Raw genomic sequence first — 19,691 nt, 5'->3', positions numbered from 1 at the left:
CCGCGGCTCTTCCATTGCGGTTATGCCCTTTCTGTCGCCTGTTAGCTTTGTATGCGCTGACTAAACACGGCTCGGCTTTGTTTAGTTAGAATGTTCAATCTATTGAGGTAGACGAAGCAGCAGTGATCACGGTCCAACTGTATAGGGGTACTATATAGAGACCCCAAATAATAGCTCAATAGCATGTTTCGACTGGCATGGCATGGCTGTCGTCTGCTGTCAGTAAGTCGTGCCTGGTAAGTAAACGGACATGATGTTGTCGCGAGAGAACGAGGCCCAAGATTGTGCGCAATAAAGAACAGAAGTTGGCAACAACAACGACGACGAAGACGATGACGACAACAACAACAACAACAAAAACAAAAACACCAACACTTGTTTTTCTGCTTCCTGCTTTCATCTTCGCTTTTCTGCTTAAAAGCCATCGTCCTCCCATACGACGGAGCCTCCTCCACATCAACTGAGGTGCTCTTGCCTTTTCAACAAGTACAAAGCTTCTCCTTACTACTACTACTGGACGATGGAAAGCTTAGTTCATTCTCGGGAGTCAAATTAAACTAAGGAGAAACGGGCTGAAACTTTTTTTCTTCCGAGCGTTAGATCTTGTCAGCGATCTTACTGCACAAATTCAGGTAACCGATTTAGATATTGGTCTAGGCTTACCCTTCACAGTAGAAGGCTGTACGCTTACTCGTAGCCGAAATTCAGCCGGAAATGAACGTATAAAACGTACGTCAAGCTGACGCTTGCCAGGAGGTAATTTCCCAATCGTTTGACGGAGCACCGAGAAGCAGGAAAAGTCGTCGCAGTCTCGCAAGCCTGGCTCTGAGACGCGCGAGTCCGGTTAGCGCTCAGTTTATAGAGCATTAGCAAGTCGTTTAGATAGAAATCTCTGCGAATCGCACCGAACGATACGCACGAATGGGTCCTCCTCAACGGAAGGTGGCGGAAGGCTATGTAGGAGAGCGGTGGAAAGTGTAGGCAACACCAAACAAAATTACACATGACGTGCACATAAGTGCGTCAACATTAGATCGATCGGTGTTAAATTCCTCGTCTCCTTATTAACTTCCTCTGACGTTACACACTTGCTTTATAAAGGTTTTGTACAGTATATATATATATATATATATATATATATATATATGTGTGTGTGTGTGTGTGTGTGTGTGTGTGTGTGTGTGTGTGTGTGTGTGTGTGTGTGTGTGGTGTGTGTGTGTGTGTGTGTGTGTGTGTGTGTGTGTGTGTGTGTGTGTGTCTGCACGAGAAGAAAGGGAACCGATGGGCCCGATCTTTATTAATCATAAGACGCCAACAAACAATGACACAAAAGCACAAAATAGGGGGGGGAATAAAAAATTAAATTGTGTGGTTTTACGTGCCAAACCAGTTCTGATTATGAGGCACGCCGTAGTGGGGGACTAGGGAGATTGCTTGTACTTACTAATTCAATTAGGGACATGATAAATTAATGGAAATGAAAATGGATGAAAAAATCAACTGGCCGCAGGTGGGGAACGATCCCACGTCTTCGCATTCCGCGTGCGATGCTCTTACCGTTGAGCTACCGCGGCGCGTTTTCCCATCCACTTTCTGGGGTAATTATGTTTTTACAACTAGAACTAACCCTGGGAGTGTTAGCCAGCGCCACCACTCCCAAACCTAGGTGGCGGATTTGAAGCATCCTTTCTGCCGCAGGCGTCACGAGTACGTGATCTTTATGGGTGAAGGATATATATATATATATATATATATATATATATATATATATATATATATATATATGGGACTGCAGCTCTTTCTTCTGGTGCGGCTTCTGAGGTCGCCGAGTTTGTCCTGCAATCCATTATCTTGCGCCACGGTGCGCCTCGTGTTCTTCTAAGTGACCGTGGCAAGACATTTCTTTCCCATGTTCTTGCTGAAGTCCTGCAAGCCTCAAACACCATCCATAAGACCACCTCTGCGTACCATACCCAGACCAATGGTTTTACCGAGCGTTTCCATCGAACTCTGTCCGACATCTCCACGTATGTGAAACCTGACCACACAAACTGGGACACTATACTTCCTTTCGTCACGTTTGCATATAATACTACCGTTCAACGCACAACAAACTACAGCCCCTTTTTCTTCGTGTACGGCCGTGCACCGTCCTTTGTTTTGAACACCACCTTTCTCTCTACGCCTTCTGTTCCATCCACATCTCTACCAGAGGAGTTCGCCGCCCGCGTCGCCCACTGCCGCGAAATTGCGCGCGCCCACACCGCGACCATTCAGTACAAGAGGAAAGTCCGTTGTGATGCGACCCGTCGTGTCATTTCGTTCCACCCAGGCGACGATGTGCTCCTGTCGACACCTGCTCGAGTGCCAGGGCTCTGTGAAAATTTTCTTCACAGGTATCACGGCCCATATACCGTGCTTGAAAGAACATCTGCCGTGAACTATCGCGTAGCCCCTGTTACCTCGGTTACTGACCGCCGTTGCCGTAGCACTGAAATTGTTCACGTCTCTCGCCTGAAGCCGTATCTTCGGCGTTCCGACCGTTTCTGACTCGCTGCCTTGCCGGCCGCTTTCGTGAGGGGGGGGGGGGGGGGGGGGGAGTTAGTGTGAGCGCTAACTCTGCAGTTCATCGTCGTCTTTATGTGTATATACATACATCATAATCATAACCATTTTGTCGGATTGGTGTTCGTGGGCTGTCTCGCGCTGTGTGACAATACCAGAGCTCTGCCTTCGTCCCGGGCGTCGTCTCACAAGATATACACACACACACACACACACACACACACACACACACACACACACACACACACACACACACACACACACACACACACACACACACACATATATATATATATATATATATATATATATATATAACTTGTTTCGGTTAAAGCGTGCGTCTCGTTATTGTACGTTTCCGTGCTAGATACTAAACGTCTCCCCTCCTTTGACTGCTCACCACTAACTGCAACCACAAAAGTATACGCACATCATAGTGAACACTAAACTTGAAATAGCAAGATTTTCCATTTTCATCTTCAGTAATGTAGCGGCGAACTGCGAGACCGAACAAGGAGCTTTAGAATCACCTGAAAGCTGCCAGCCTTTGAAGCTCAATTGCGCTGGAAACGATGTGTTCCTGTACAATAAAAGGCACGACAGAAAAAAAAGAGAGAAAAAAATTTAAAAAAAAGACACGCAGGAAGACGTGCTGCAAGTAACTACGCAAGATTCATTTCTTCTGTGTGCTCTGTCGTTTCTTGATTTGTCTGTTTGCTTGTTCGTTATTGCAGAATAAGCTGCCTCGCCCCCCACATGCATGAATCACGGTGGCGCAGCGAATTCCGAGGACTAAGTAAGTAAATAAATAAACAGGTCACTCCGAAACATGACAACCCAATGAAGAACGCTCGTCAAACGCACGGTATTGAAAAACGCTACAAAAGCAAAGAATACCGAGCAGGAAGACTGAATTGCATATATTTCGCTGTCATTGTTCCCCTGCTTCCGCTGTTCTCCTACCGCCCCTGTTTCCACCGATTCCAGGACGCCTTCCCATGCCCCGCACCACATTTGTGTGTTTCTCTTACTTCGTTTCCTGTTTCGTTCCATAAATTCGTTTCCCCAATCCACTGCTCTCCTTTGTGTAGACCGCTCTCATATTTTATTCGCATTCCCAACGTTCCCGATGACGTAATAAACGGAGACGAAGCCCACTCTGGGAACCAGGAATAAAATGAAACAAACGAACAAAAAGAAAATCTGAAATAAAATATGCAGTCGAAAACGTCGAGGGGAACAGCGGCGGGGACATAGCATGCTCCACGCAAACAAGCACGCGATTGGTATATCGAATAAAAGCGGTCATGGGCTCTCAACGGTATAAGGAGGGCGGTGCTATTCGACATAAAAGAACTCGGGTGCTTTGATAATACGGTTGGTCTGAAAAGAGGATTCCAGTGACTGCGTCATTCCCCGTGGAATATTGAGCGTCCTTTTGATGAACCAACGAAATCGAAAGTGGAACGGGAAAGATAAGCTACGTTTATATGAACCCGGCTACGTTTGGACGAGTGGGCTTGTCGGCCCGATATCCGATTGTCAGATTCACATAAATACCAGCGAGTCGGGCCCAGGGAGCGTCAGGGAGTGCTGAGTCATCCCGACAGCGAGTTGACTTACTCGGCTTGCTTGGCACGTAAACGAGCGGTTGGGTCGAACTGAGTCTGCCTAACCTCTGACTTGAGCCCGTCAGATTGAGTTCATGAAAACGAAGCTACAGTTTGTGCTGCGCTCAAGTGCGTCATGGCTAAGTAAGTAGTCGTTAATCATTCTTCCGGGCTGATATTTAGCGAGTGGCCAAAATTTCACGACACAGGCTCTATGAGAATATGAAGGCTGTGGATGCACTGTCAGACGTTTGACATTAGTTTGACTTATTTGTACGTATATTGAATCGACTATTTGTACACGCACGCGTAAAAGCCTTACTTGTATAAGTGTGTATGTAACGTAACAAAGGCACCGAATGCGAGTTCCTGCGATCAGTTCGTTCTTTTTTTTTCTGCCTTCAAATCCCATGTGCGAGATGACATAACTACATACATACATACATACATACATACATACATACATACATACATACATACATACATACATACATACATACATACATACATACATACATACATACATACATACATACATACACAACACACATACATGCATACATGCATGCATGCATACATACATACATACATACATACATACATACATACATACATACATACATACATACATACATACATACATACATACATACATACATACATACATACATACATACATACATACATACATACATACATACATACATACATACATACATACATACATACATACATACATACATACATACATACATACATACATACATACATACATACATACATACGCAGGCGCTCAAAGCGGACATAGTGATTTCGCAGTCTGCGCGTGTCGCCAGCAGTTGGCTCACGCCGCGATGCCGACGACGGTGTCAGGTACTGAACCATACAAAAGAGAGAGAAATGGGCGAGGGGACCAAGAATAATAGGGAGAATTGGGACAGAGAGGGCGAAGCTACAGATGCACATCGCCGAACACTGTCACAGGCGAACGGGCCGCCGGACTTCCTATTCCTTTCAGGGCGGCGCTCCGACAGAGGAAGGCAGCGCGCGAAAGAACCGCGAGGAAGCAGAGGGGGGGAGGAAGGGAAGCGACACGATGGTTGCTGCGCAGCTAAGAATTGTGATTCGAGACCCATTCTTCGGATGCGTTCATGCAAGCTGGCTCGGGAATTCGGGTGTCCTTTTTTTTTTTTTTTTCTTATTCCCGTCCCGTCGGCCCGGTCTCCAGCGGCGATGCCTTCGCGTTACTTTATTAAAGTGCCGCCAACTCGGGACCTGCTGGTTGTAGCGCATACTACATCATTTTGTGCTTCTGCTTTTTTTTTTTTTCGAACCTCTCCTAGTCCGTGCTCGTTCCTACGCGTTTGGTGCAGCACGAAAGTTTATTTGATTCGGTCGCAGGCATTCGTGCGAGTCGACACAACGTTCTCTAGACACGTTTCTTTCTTTCTCTCCTTCCCTTTCTGTCCTTACAGCTTTCCACGAATAACGCTCTACAAAAAAAAAAAGAAAAAAAAAAGGCGAAAGAGGGGAACGCGCGGAAGCTGCGACATAATGCGAGCAGAAGGCCGAAGGGAGCGACGTCGCAAGAAGACGGGATGTACGACGCGAGGTGAGCGGGAGGAAAGGGAGGGGGGAGGGTTGAATAGCTAAACGCACGTATATTTGATAGACGTACGACCCTGCCCCCACCGAATGCAGGGGTAGATGAATCCGTCGGGTCCGCGCGACTCTAGGGAAATGACTCTGTTACATCGATAACGACGACTACGCTCACCACGATGAAGAATGGGGGACAAGAACCCCTCTCTCCTTGATGCGACGGTCTTCAAAACGGAAAGAAAAATGAAGAAGTTTCGTCTGAGAAGAGCGCGGAGGAGATTTAGACGTGTCTACGAAGGTGGAACCAATGTGGTCGTTCATGTTGGCTCGGTGGTTATGACTTGCCGCTGCTTATACACGAGGTTGCGGGCTCGAATCCAGACTGCGGTCGCATTGCAAGAAACGACCCTGCATGCTTAGACTTATGTACACGTTAAATCCCGCCGCTCAGAATTAATTCGTAGACCTCCACTGCGGCATTGTTCCTTTAGCCAGCGTTGCATCGGGGCGTTATATAGGGGAATCAATCGGACACTGCCAAAAAAACGTAAGCGGCTGGTACGGTGAGAACAAAAGCCACGAAAATGCTGTCAGCGGAGGAACGAATGCAAACGTGAGCGCCAGTTGATTGCAAGGCATCGGAAATTTTAATTAAATTCTGGGCTTTCCCGTGCCAAAACCACTAATCTGATTATGAAGCACACCGTACTGGGGGGACTCCGGATTAATTCCGACCGCTCTCTTTCACGTACACCCAATGTATGGCACACGGGCGCTCTTGCATTTCGCCCCCATCGAAATGCAGAGCGCGCGGCCGGGATTCGATCCCTCGCACTCGGGGCTTTGCAGTGCAACGCAAAAGCCACTACCGCACCGCAGTGGGTGCAAGGAATGAACAATAAAGCCGCGCTAACTTTGGAGCAGGCAGGCAGAATGATGCGCAGAGCTGATCGCTCGATTATCGTTCAAGCAACGCGAAATTGCTATCAGACGCTAACGCATAGTAGATATCGACACAAATTGCTAGAAAGTTACGGTAACAGTCCGAAACGTTCGCTGAAGATTGCGGGCGTGTGTCTCCTCCGCAAGACAAGTTCCTACAGTGTGGTGTACACAGTCAAGCAGCTAATCAGTCGCGCGGAAACGCAGCGCCGACACGTTGAAACGTATTCGCTGGGTAGATATGTAGGGTGCAGAAAGAGAAAGCAGAACAAAGAAAAAAAAAAGAAACAGAGAAAGAGAGACAAAATGTCGGAGCAACCGCAAACAGCGAGGAACAGCGTAAAAATCATATTCCACGGCGTCAAAGGCGCGACTGCTATCAGCCTTATTGGTCGTATTCGTCTTTTTTGTTCACTGCGGCGCTTATAGAAAAGCAGAAGCGTTGCGCCTCCACCACCGGTGCCCGCATTCCGCGCTCTCCGACCGCATTACTGCTGTGCTCAGCGGGTTTCTCTCCTTCGAATCACCTTAACTGGCTTCTCTTCTGCGTTTGTTATATATTTTCGTTTCTTGCCCATTCGTTGCTTCTTTACTCCGATGCTCGTTACACATTGGCCGGGGGGAGTAGTTCGCTAGTCTCTTCCGGGTGCTTCCGCCGGAAGGGGATTCGTCTGGCGCGCCATACCGCCGCCGGCAGTCTGCCCACGTCAGCAGCAGCCAGGTTTTATTGCCAGGGATACCGGTTGCCCTCTCAGCAGAAGCGCGGGAATTAGCTGGCGTCGGTGCATGCTATACTGCGCTGGTCGGCACGCCGAAATACGGGAGTGAAAAAATAGATAAATTAATGAACGCCACGAATTTGAGCGGTTCGCCGAGGAATGTACAGCGCAGATAGGCGAATAATCTGGTGGTAACGTAATGAAAGACTGCCCCCGTCTCTCTCTCCCCCCCCCCCTCCTACTCTCTTCCGTAGCACCTCTAAAAGCATCGGTGGCATCGTTGCTGAGAGTCCGCTTCGTCTGCGGGATGTGCAGTCGAACCCGGATATACCGCACCCGCTTATAACGAATTATTGTGTATAACGAACAGCCGTAAAATCCCCTTGAACATTTTCGAACAACCTAAATGTCGAACTTTTTGGGTGATCCCCTTCTGATTCGATATATCCCGATTCGACTGTAGTAGGTTCGAAGCCCACTGCCTTCGGTTCGCCCACAGGTGAAATTAGGCACACGCGTAGCCCGGCGCGACACTAAACCTTTCTTCAGCGGTAAAAGTCGTGTGGGATAGAGCCCGCCGTGTGGATAGGGCCCGCCGTGTATATAATCTCATCGAAGCCTTATGGGAATGCAGGAACGAAGAATATAAAAAAAGAAACAAGGGGGAATTGTGGGGTCAACTTTGATAACTCGCTACGCGGCAACCCAACAATACCTTCTAGGCGTGAACACCTGAGGGTAGGAGCGGTGATTGCTATATTAGGCGGCTCACAGAGTGTATAAATCATGGGCGCAATCGTTAGCGTGCTTACAGATTTCCACTTACAAACGTATATTTAAGCCCGTCCTGGGCATCATTCATTCATATACAACACAGCGGGGTCATCGGTGTCCCCTGCTTTTCTATGCTACACAGTGCGGATTTTCTGCTCGGCGCTTGATTAACTGAACCGCCACCCACTACCCGAAGAATAAAGAGCAATAGGCTATGACCGAGAGTCCCGAACGAGCGTTATATTGAGGCACTCTCCTCCATACCACCCCATCCCCCCCCCCCCCCCTACGTGTTCCTCTTTTCCACTTTCGCCCGTGTAGGGTAAAAAGAAGTATCCATTAATTACAATCTGTCTGCTCTTCTCTCTTGATCTCTCCATATCCAATAAGCACTCGTCATTTTTTTGTCTTTGACAGTACTTCACCAAGCTGCCACCGTATGCTCTAGTTATTTGCGACATCAGTAGTGAATCGTTGACTAGCTTCCACATGTTTCGCAGCGTCCTTTATGACCGTCCTCGAAAATTCCCATGCCGCGTTCTATCTGAGCTATAGCAAGCCACAATAAAATGACACGACACCATCCGACGCGTTTATAATAAAACGAAGAAAAGTGCCGATGTCATATCGCCTCCTGACATGCCGTATACGACTTCGATTTGGCGCGACTAAAATCGACGACCGCCGCGTGCTGGCGACGATCGTCACAAAACGGTGACGGATCGCTTCAAGAAATAAGAAAAGGAAAAATGAAAGGGATAGCGTGAAAGAGACATCGCGTTGTCACTTTCCTTCCAGGAGCCTGACCTACAGGACGCCTGCAGAATCACTGCTCATGCATACACCACGTGTTTGATCGATCACCTAATTTACACGCGTCGTTTATCACCGTGTCCCCTCCTCCGCCTTTTATTTCGTGCCTTGCCCTTCGCGTCGCATACCCTCTCAAGTCACGCGCCCGAAACGTCTGTACAAGTGCTCGAAATAGATCTTGGAGCGACGCCATAACGGAGCGTAAATACCTGGGGGCGCGCTCTTGAACTCATACTCGTCGACAGCGCCGTTTGCCTGAGCGGCACTAAAGCGGCCATGACAGAGGGACTTCAGCTACGCCTTCTGCATCTTGGGAGACGCACCGGCCTTGGAAGAAAGTGCACTATGTTGTACTTTTCAGAGGGATATTTATGTCGCAAACGACACTGATTTTAATATTCAAATACGCTCGCAACGCGAAAATTCTTACGTCCTTGGGCAACCGCTCGAACCATTTTCACAATGGTCGATGGGCACTAAAACAGCCCACAGCACAGCGAGCGGAGGAAGCAGGTTTCGCTGGAAATTACGCAACGAGATGAATTAATCGTGAATGTAAAACACCTAACTGGTCTGGCGAAACGTTGCCAGGATACCACGTAAGATAATTGAACAGCGAAGGGCAGTTGAAAGAGACACCATGCGCTTTCTCACCAAATCCAAGCCAAATCGTATTGAAAACTTCGCGAACTACCCCTAATACTCATGGCGGCTGAACGATTGCCGCGCAAGGTATCCCTCTAGTGTTCCCAGGCTGCGCTCGAATACTCGCCGTAGACGGCTAAAATCGTCGAGGAAGAAAAAAATTCATGAGCCATTCCACTCTGTGAAAGTGGATGACCAGCGAAGCTGAGTAGCGCACGACGCAGAGGTGACGCAAAATTTTGAACGAAGGTACAAACATATTTACTGTCCTGATCGGCGGTCATCGTGACGACAGGTACGCACGCACATTCGCGTATCACCTCTGTTATTAAGTCTGTCCGTCACGTAAGACAATGAATGGCTCAAACGCCCGTAAACGCGGCCTCCCCATTACGACGACAGAACAGAAGTGAAATTCTACGCTGGAATGATGAGCGGCAACGCAGCCAGCTGTAGAACAAGACGACGACGCTCGATCCATTGCTAATTATATGACGAGTTTTCTGCGTACAGGTGACAGACGGACCAATCGGCTAGCCATATACAGCTTCGCTGTATAAAAATAAAAGACATTTCACCAAAGGTACTATAATGTTTTCGCATTCTGACACGTAAGCAGACTTCGGTGTCTGCCGAAGTTGTGTACACATAACTGTTGTTCGTAAAGCGTAGACATTGTCAAGCGAAGCTTGTATACGCTAGCCTGCGCCGGCGATGTAACGCTAAAAAATTCAGAGCCCTTCCCCTGTCGAGAAAAGGGAGGTAAGCGAAGCTTCTGGCAAGACGACGCTGTCGCAGGCGTTCCGCTTCGTTTGACCTAAACTCAGGGTCGGCGGCTCTTCGCTGACGTTTGGCCTCAACATCGCGCTCCCGAAACTCGGGGTCCACGGCTCTTCGCTGACGTTTCGCCTGGGCTTCGGAAGCCCTCACGCTAGAATCGGACGACCAAGCTTCGCTTACCCCCATTGTCTCGACAGGGGAAGGGCTGGTGATTTTGTCTCTTTGGGTCCCACGTGTGACAAGGGTAGTTCAAGGGCGCGTTACAGGTCCCCGAACCCACAGGGGTATGTGCCATTGAGCGTGGACCCTTTTTGCACTATCACCAGGATCTGCCTGCATTACAGGGGCATGGCCGCTGGATTAAAAAAAAAGGGGGGGTGCGGCATGCCGCGTGCATCGAAAACGGTGTAATCGGCTGCAATGGAACTACGGCTGTCACGTTCGCTCCAATTGCAGCGCACCCGACGCGGCAGGCCGCACGCAGGAGTATGCGCCATTAAGCTTCCACCCTTCCTGCACAATCACTAGGCTCGGCCCATTTCGCCCACGTGTCGCCTCGGCTTCGGAAGCCCTCACGCTAGAATCGGCACGCTGGAATCGGGCGACAAGTTTCGCTTACCCCCCTTTTCTCAACAGGCGAAGGAGGAGGAGGAGGAAGGAGGAATAGACGGAAAGACGGGGAGGTTAGCCAGTTCTCATGCCGGCTGGCTACCCTGTGCTGCGGAAAGGGAGCAAGGGGAATAAAAGATAATAGAAAGGAGATGTAAAAGAAATGTAAAGAAGAGCACAAAAACAAATTTAGAATACGGCACTGCCTAAAGTCTGTCTCTGAGACCAGTTCTCCGTAAGAAGCGAAACAACGCTTTCAAAGCCTCCTGTGCTGAGGACGGTCTCGGCCAGTGTCCCCGGACCCTTTCCTCTGACAAAGAGCGTTTATCAAGTCCATCTAACGCTCTTGAAAGTTCTTTCCTGAGCGCACTGAAGCGGGGACACTCACCGAGAAAGTGGGGGATTGTTTCCTCGCAGCTATACAGTTATCGCATGTACGGCTGTTGGCTATTCCGATCCAAAATGAGTAAGCATTTGCTGAAGGCCACGCCAAGCCACAAGCGGCACAAAAGCGTCCCCTCAGCTCTAGATATTCCTGACGGAAGACGGAGCTGTAGATTCCGATCCAAGCTGTGGAGACGAGCGTTGGTAAATTCTGCCGAGTTCCACTGTGCAAGTGTAAGTTCACGTGCGAGCGAACGAAGCCCTGTAGCTGCGTCTGTTCTGGTTTGAAGAAATTTCACGGTAATCCATCGAGAATGAACGCGCTCGGGAAAGGCCTCGTCGTGGACGTGCCGATTCTAGCGTGAGGGCTTCTGAAGCTCAGGCAAAACGTGAGGGAAGAGCCCCCACTCCGATCGAGTTGCGGGAGCGCGTTGTTGAGGCTAAACGTCAGCGTCGTCTTGCCCGCCAGGAACCCAACAACGGTGGTGCACGCCTTGGGGAGCCTACATGCAACGCCGATTAAAAGAGCGCTTGAATGTAGGCTCTCTAGCACGCCTCTATATCTAGCGCCAACTTCCCCAGTGCGACGGCCAGGTTTGATTCAACGCGAGTTTCTTAACCGGAACTTCGGAGCTGGCTGCATTGCGTGTGACCGGGTGTGGTTAGCACAGCGTGGTACTCTTCAGTGCAAATCGTTCGGAGCAACACAGAAGAAACACACACGTCCGCTTAACTTGGAGAGAGTGTTCACGTGTCGCAAAGGAACTGGGACGGGTACCCCAAATGTGAACGTTGCCACAGCAACCACGCTCCTGAAACTTTCGCTGCTGCTCTCGGTCTCTGAAAAGTATGATAAGATTTGTCCGCCGCTGTCTTTCTCGCAGCGCATTTTGTTCGCGAGAAAAGCTGGCTTTGGAGTGTGGTGTGTAAGCTTGAAAGTTGTGTTTTGGGTATGTGAGTGGTGAGTATCAGCCAGCAACAGATATACTCAAGCAGTCACGGCGCAGGCCTTCGTCGTCTTCTTCAACGCGCCACGGAAAACCAAAGGAGCGCGTCTGCTTCACTAAAACTGCTACAGAAGTTTCGTAGGCTTTGTGTTGACGCGCGTCAGCAGCCCACACTTCCGGCGGCTCGTAACAATGCAAGTTCAAAGTTCGCGCCCATCTGCTGCGGCGAGCTGCAGAACCCCTGAGTGGAGGCGCAGAGGGCGATGGCACACCAACATGGATGCACTTCCGGCTTCAAAAACGTGACGTCAGGGCATCTCCTGTTTTGTTCCTTTCCTCCATGGCTTAACCCGATTTCCTCGACAGCAGAACGGCTGCTTATTATTCATTTTTTACACAACGGTTGTTCTCCGCGCACCTCTCCAGTGGTCGATTGCGTTCGGGGCCGACCTTTATGGCAGGGCCGCGAGATACCACTTTTTACAACCTACATAGCTTCTCAGGGCACTTACGTGGATTATTTTACTGTATTTTTTATATCTTATTATTTTGCAAAAAGAGCTTATGTGGCCAAATGCAGTAGCACATCTGGCATAAACCTTTTATCTAGTTTACGCTTGAAAAAAAAAAACATAAACCGTCTATCGCTAATACAAACTAAAATAAAGGCCAGCCAGCCGCTATCGGCTACCGCCGTCGAACCATTACTTCTTCATTTTTGCGTTACGTCGTATGAAGGGCTTATTTGTTTCTTTTATTGGTTTACCCACTTTGTAGGAATACATCCGACGAAAAAAATTCGCCGTGGTTGAACGCAGTTAAGCCAAGTTTGTCGAGAGATAGCACGGTTTCGCTAACTTTGGGAAAGGACACAGATGCTGCTCGGCAGTAACTACCGCATCTAGAATTGCACCGCAAGACAACACATAGACACTGCTCGGCGCGGCAGCAGCAGCGAGCGAATTGACCTTCATGCTGCATCTCGCTTTAACGCGAATTAAGCCTCGAAAGCACAGCTCATACGAAGCTACCAGCACTCGGCGCACTTTGCACACATCGCAGATCACTTTAAAGATGAGGCCCACGGGACCGCGCACTTAGTCCACATCGCAGATCGCTTTCAAAACATGGGCGCCCACGCAGCGTACGCAGCAGCTGCCGGTAGTGGCAGGCCAAGTCCCAATTTGACCTTGGCTGAGCTTGCAGGTCACATTTACGGAACCAGGCGTTTTCTGGGTTTCTAACTAGAGTAGTATATAGAGCTATCGCTATAAAATTCCGCCTCCATTCCCCCTGTGAAAGCGGGTGTAGAGCGAAGCTGTTGCCAACGTTAGACAAGCACCACCGACTTTAGACAAGTACCGCTACCTCAAGTGACCTTAGACGACGTTACAAAAGCACCACCTCCACAAGCGATGTACCTCAAGCGCGCACGCACGTGTGCGGAAGTGCATCATACATCCTCATTCCTCTAGGCCCTGCGCCAAGCGCAAGTGCCTTATTGAACTAAATGAATGTTTAAAAGTAAATTGCAACAGAAAATGCGTAAAGTGCGACTTACACACTAGCTGCAGACATGATAGCTTAAATATACGAGAAAGCATCATTCTGTTACGCGGAAATTGAAAGACAAAGCCCTTTCCCAGCTGCCGTTTGAAGTGTGTCTGAACTGCTGAGGCCGTTAGGTGGCGGTATTGTATTCTGGACAGTGTTTGCCCTAAAGTCGATTACGGTCGCAGCACACGCTATGCAACAGACAGATGTGCACGCGTTCGTCATGCGCGCACCGCAAGTTTGCGGAAGTGTGGCATACATCCTCATTCTTGTAGGCCCTCCGCCTAGCGCAAGTGCATTATTGAACTAATTGTATTTCTGCAAAGTAAAATCCGTCAGCAAATTCGTAAAATACGACAGGCACAATCTGCAGACGTGATAGCATCGGATTGCAATTCGATCGGACGGGAATGCCTAATTCTGCGACCCGGAAACTCAAACAGAAAGCCCTTTTCCAGCTGCAGTTTGAGGTATGTCTGAGTGTCCGCGGTGGTGGTAGTCTTTTTTGTGGGGAGCACCCCACAAAATATCCCGACCAACTAGAGGCTAACAGCTTTCGCTGTAAGAACTGGGAAGAGGCATCACGTCAGGCAGCCAGCTTCGAAAGCCAGCTCTGCCGTGAAGCCGCACCCTTCGCTTTTCTCTTTCACGTTTCTCCTATAGTAAGTCCAACATGTGATCTTGTGTTCAAGAGACTCGGCCCAGTGTGTTTGGCTCCTGGCAGGTTATAATCGATGTGCGCTCGAGAGCGTGGTTCGTCAACCGCTCTGAGCACATTCTCTGCGGATAAGCTTGCGCAACCTCAGTCGCTCCTTGTAAGTAACGTGCACATTAGTTTGCTAGACGTGCGAGCGCCTCAACCGCGTGTTGCTGTTACACTTGTTATCTTTTCCTAAGAGGGCGCACTGAGACAGTATTGGGAGCGGTCGGGGGACACACGGAAAACCTACCGTGGTGTGATCACGTATTGGGCCAACTTTTTTTCTGGCTTCACGTTAACCCCTAGTGCTTTCTTCCTGCATGGCGAAATAGACAACAAAACCACCGGACCGCTGTCATCGTACGACTTCTTCCAATTCCGACGAAGCCGACAAAGAAAAGAGCTTCGTGATAACAGCATCAAAGTCAAGACTGATGCAGGCTTCACAGCTGTCCAAAAAAGATGGCGGCTGTGCAGCATGTCTGGAAGCTCGGCGGGAAGCTCGTCTGCACACAAGCAAGAAGCTCTAAGCTTGTGCTCGAAGCTTTCATATTAGCCCTCAAAATAGACTGTCTTCAATGCTGGCCAGAATTGGAGCACTCGACAAGCGCGATCGAATCTGTCGTCGTAGCCTTCACATCATACTGTCTATTACACCGGCCAGAACTTGAACACACGTTCAGTACTAGCCACCATGCCCTCGGTATAAAACAAAAAGTGCGGATCATAGCCTTTTGTGTGTTTGCAAAGCGTAACCAGTTCTGAAATGCATGGCAGCCAGCGCTTCACTGCGGCATTGTCATGCTTCCAGACATCCAACATCTGCTACTGATAAAGCCTGGACAACTGTCGGAGCCCCCTGACGTTTATACGCGGTATCAGCCAGACATTTGTTGAAAGTTGACGTTGGCATAATATTGTTTCATAAACTGACCAACCACTACGAAAGTGGCGCTCTCTAAAGTGAGTCTCGGTTTCTGGTGCCAGTGCGCCGGTATTGAAAACAAAAATACTCACAGGTATTCAAAGTAGCTGTGAGTACCGACGAAATAGTGCGACTAGACATCAGCATCGCCATAACGAGGGAGGCTGTGTAAGGACGTCCTACTTAGAAACCAGAGCAGAAACAGACGGCCAGATAAAGATGGTTGACGTGCGTTATGCAAGAGGTTGACACCGTGGCGTAAGCATACTACAGGCGACAAACAACAAGGTGAAACTCGAGAGAGATCTGAAAAGCGATAGGTTGCAGTCAGGGAAGCGGAGACGACGGTAAACAAAGCTATCAAACGAGCGTGACTGCCATAACTTCCACGGCATGACGCACGTATGTAAAATTCTAGACAATGTGCAAAACATGTTTTCATCTCGTTCTGGAAAAAAATACTTTTAGAAAGAAAGAAACGAGAAAAGAATAATAAAGTCCTCCAGCATACAAAAGCAGAGCGTCACCTGAAAGGGACGTCTGAGGTGGTCTGCTCACAAGAAACCTGAAAAACCGGCAGCTTGTGTCGACTTCGAGCGTCTCTAGACAATGGATTTTATGCTCGAGCAAAACTTAATGAGAGATGCGCCTCAACGATCCCACTCCCCAGATAATAAATTTACCATTATGAAACCAGTCTCATTTGTGGTGCTTGTTCTTTCGCGAAGTGTCATTCACGTTTATGCGGATTCTTTTCTTGTGCGTTTTTTTTTTTCTCTCGTTTTTTTTTTTTTTTTTTTTTTTTTTTTTTTTTTGCGACGAGCCTCCGAACCTGCATCTGCATGTATGTGTCAGGGCGCATGTTGGCGCGCGCGAAGGGGAAGCTTGCTAATAACATTAGTTAAAACTGGCTTCTCCACACTAACAGTATCAGTGAGGGGAAGCCTGCTTCACATTCAATTTAAACCATACCGTATAAAAAAATGTACATTTCCAAATTGGCAGCGCGAAATCGAGAAGGCTGAAGAACGGCGCCGGTGCAGCTTGATTACTCGTAGAAACTAAGCTCGTGTTGTGGGTGTCTTCGGACACAGTAGCCAAAAGCTTTGAGTGGCAATCGCCTGACCTAACCTAAACTAACTTAATCTAGCCTCCCATATCGCCATAGGCGGCATGGAGGACGAGTGTATCGGAGAGCGCTTTCGTAAAGGCCGCACCTCGTGAGATAAGAAAGTGCGGAAATCTTAAGCTCCAAGGGCTTGGAGAAGCCTAGAGGGAAGCCAGATGCGTCTTGTTCACGTAAAAAAAGAAAAGAAATAATAAAAAATGCGACTGAGTACATCCGCACGCGGGTAGTTTGCACGCAGAATTGTCATAGTAGTGGCAAAACTAGGTGCGTAGTAATAATAATAATAATAATAATAATAATAATAATAATAATAATAATAATAATAATAATAATAATAATTTTACTGGATTTACAAAATATAAGTCGTCAAATGACAACATACGTCTAACCAATGGACTTGGTAGTGAACAATTCAGAATCGACACGCCGGAACCTTTCTATGATGCTATTTGGAAGGTATAGGTCATGGATTTCATAAGTACGGGCACTCAGTCCCTTGCAAGAACAAGTCCATGTTTAAATTAAGTCATAGAAAAGCTAAAAAACCCAGCCGAATGTCGATATGGAAGCGGGTATTAGTCGCTCAGTGTTCGTCCGCTGTGTACTATCAACTGCGTCCTATTTCGACCGTTCGCATTTAAAGACGATATTAGAAATCTGTGTTGCAAGCAAAGACAAGGACAATGTGGTACGTGCTATCACACAGTGACACAGGCAATACCTTTGTGAGCTTCCCTGGATTTGCCGTATTTCTTTGATTTTAACTCGCTCTCAGTTGTAGAGGGCGGTAACATGCATCGTAGTTTTCACGGCCAGAGATGAAAAATTTACTGCGCTTAACTGTAACGCTCACCTTGATTTTTGTACTTCAAGAAGTTACCTCGATACAGATGGAGGGAGATCTCTGTTGGATTTTATTGGATGAGAGCGATATTTAGCGGCCATGACGAAATCCAGCGCCCGCAGTACGGAATAGCCAGGCCTTAGAGATCGCAATCCATTACACTGATGTAATTACTCTGAGGTTATGAGGTGCGACATGGTGCCGGCCAGTGACGACAGACTGCCGGCTCTCGCAGGAGCTTCCGGCACCCACAGTACAGCAAAGCACGGCCTTCGAGATTGGAAGGTGGGATTCATGATTAGGGGGTAAGATTTGTGCCTATTGCAGTTTTCATTTCGTATTTTATTCTAACACGCGGGTCAAGCTTTCTTATCGAGATTTTCCGAGAAAAAAAAAAGAATAAAGTGCGCGTTAGAATGTAGGAAATATGGTATTCTGCGCATCCCACATTTTCAATAGCAGTGCCGATTCGATGCCGTTCATTCTATTTCTTTCTTCGTTACTTAACCTCCTCCACATTTTTCTTCGGACATACGCAGAAATATCCGTTTTCCCTCCCCACATTTTCTCTTTCACCCTCTCTTCTGCACAAATGATCTGCAAATTTCCGCAAGAAACAAGATACAGCTATTAAAGTGAAGATAGAGGCCTTAGCCTCACTAAACCCGGCTACACTGTGTGAGAACAGAAGGCAGGATAGGTAAACAAAACGCACTTCTCCACGTGCAGTTAAACCTCGCCTCTCCTGGTCGTTGACCTTGGCGTGCGAGCACGAGGCAACGCACGTAGAAAAGAGAGAGAGAGAGAGAGACCTCGGTGTCGACGAGAACCACTTCTGCTTGCTGACGCTCGTTGCAGACGGAAGAGTTCGCGACGCCAACTTTCGGCACCCGAAATAAGAGCCCCGAGCTGTCTGTTCTGTCTCGTTAAATGCGTGCAGCAGCGCGCGAGTAGGCGTCAATCAATGAGAAGAGAGTGACACTGCGGCGAAATCTATGCGCATTTCCGCAATTGTACCCAGGAATTTTGGACATCGCCCGTTCCACTATCTGTCGAACTTCACTGCAATGCACCAGCATAGCTCACTGCGCAGCATTTTTCAAGAGGATATTTCAAAAGGCCGCGCGAATTTCGACAATTTTGAGCCAGGAACGCCGAGAGGGTACGCTGTTTTAATAACATACGTAATTACGGCAATTATTCGTAACTTTTCTGCTCCTTCATAGCAGTATTTTAATCCTGACCAAAACACTGTTACAACAGAGTAAAGACGTTACGATTAAGGGCCTCAAATACGCATGTTAATACTCTCGAAACAGCTAACTGGAAGTTGTTGAAATACGACCGATTTTTTAAAATCCCTTTCTTTTTTTCTTTCTTTTTTTTTTTTAATGCTGCTCATTGAGTTACGCTGATGTACTGTGGTGAAGTTCGACACATAACCGCAGGGAGCAATGTCCAAAACTCCTGGACACGCGTGTTCTTTAGACGGAACATTGAGAATTCATAGGAAAATTACTGTAGGAAAGAAACCCTTGACGCTACAACAATTAAACTAACAAGGGAATTATAGTTAGCACATTGATTTGTCTAATCTTCGCCAGCTGGCGGCTTCAAACGTACTTGCGATGTTACTTATTTCTCCTCGCATTTCTGAATTTCCAAGCACTAATGTAGTCTTCTAAACGCAGCAGGGTTTTACCTGCACACACGCGCAATCATAGCGAATTGTTGCATTTATAAGGTAACACGTTTCGTTAAATATGACCAACTTGCAAGGTCGCAAAACTATTTAAGCCTCAAGGATGAAGATTTGGGCCCATCCACGTGCATGTCACTATTCCCATGCTAGCAGAACCGCCTTATAGGACCCTAGTAGTGTCTAGTACTAGTGTCTAGTAGTACACTGGTAGATTGCAGACACTAGTGTCCGAGTTCCTTCTAGTAATTTTTGTACAAAAGTCAATGGGGCGAATAGTACGAAACTGGAACAGACGATCAAGAGTCGGCGAGTATACAATAGCACACGAACCTCGCTCACTAACACACACTGATTGGTATAGTCTAAACCTTGCCAAAAGAACACGTGATTCAGTGTACGAACCCACGTTCTATCACCCATGTCCAGCTATTAAATTCAGTCCCTGCT

The 19,691-nt window shown here is 47.9% G+C and overlaps 1 protein-coding gene and 1 non-coding gene across 2 annotated transcripts in view; both read right to left on the bottom strand.

The window, feature by feature from the left end:
- Window positions 1–19,691, bottom strand: part of LOC119446523 (dorsal-ventral patterning protein Sog-like) — a 319,224-nt gene that overhangs the window by 219,798 nt on the left and 79,735 nt on the right.
- Trnap-cgg (transfer RNA proline (anticodon CGG)) lies at window positions 1,503–1,574 on the bottom strand. The gene has a single exon. It is a non-coding gene; the product is annotated as a tRNA-Pro (tRNA).

Source organism: Dermacentor silvarum, chromosome 3 (genome assembly GCF_013339745.2).
Source record: "Dermacentor silvarum isolate Dsil-2018 chromosome 3, BIME_Dsil_1.4, whole genome shotgun sequence".
NCBI classification, from domain to species: Eukaryota; Metazoa; Arthropoda; class Arachnida; order Ixodida; family Ixodidae; genus Dermacentor; species Dermacentor silvarum.
Note: the sequence above shows the minus strand (reverse complement) of the source record. Positions and strands in the feature narration are given on the sequence as shown.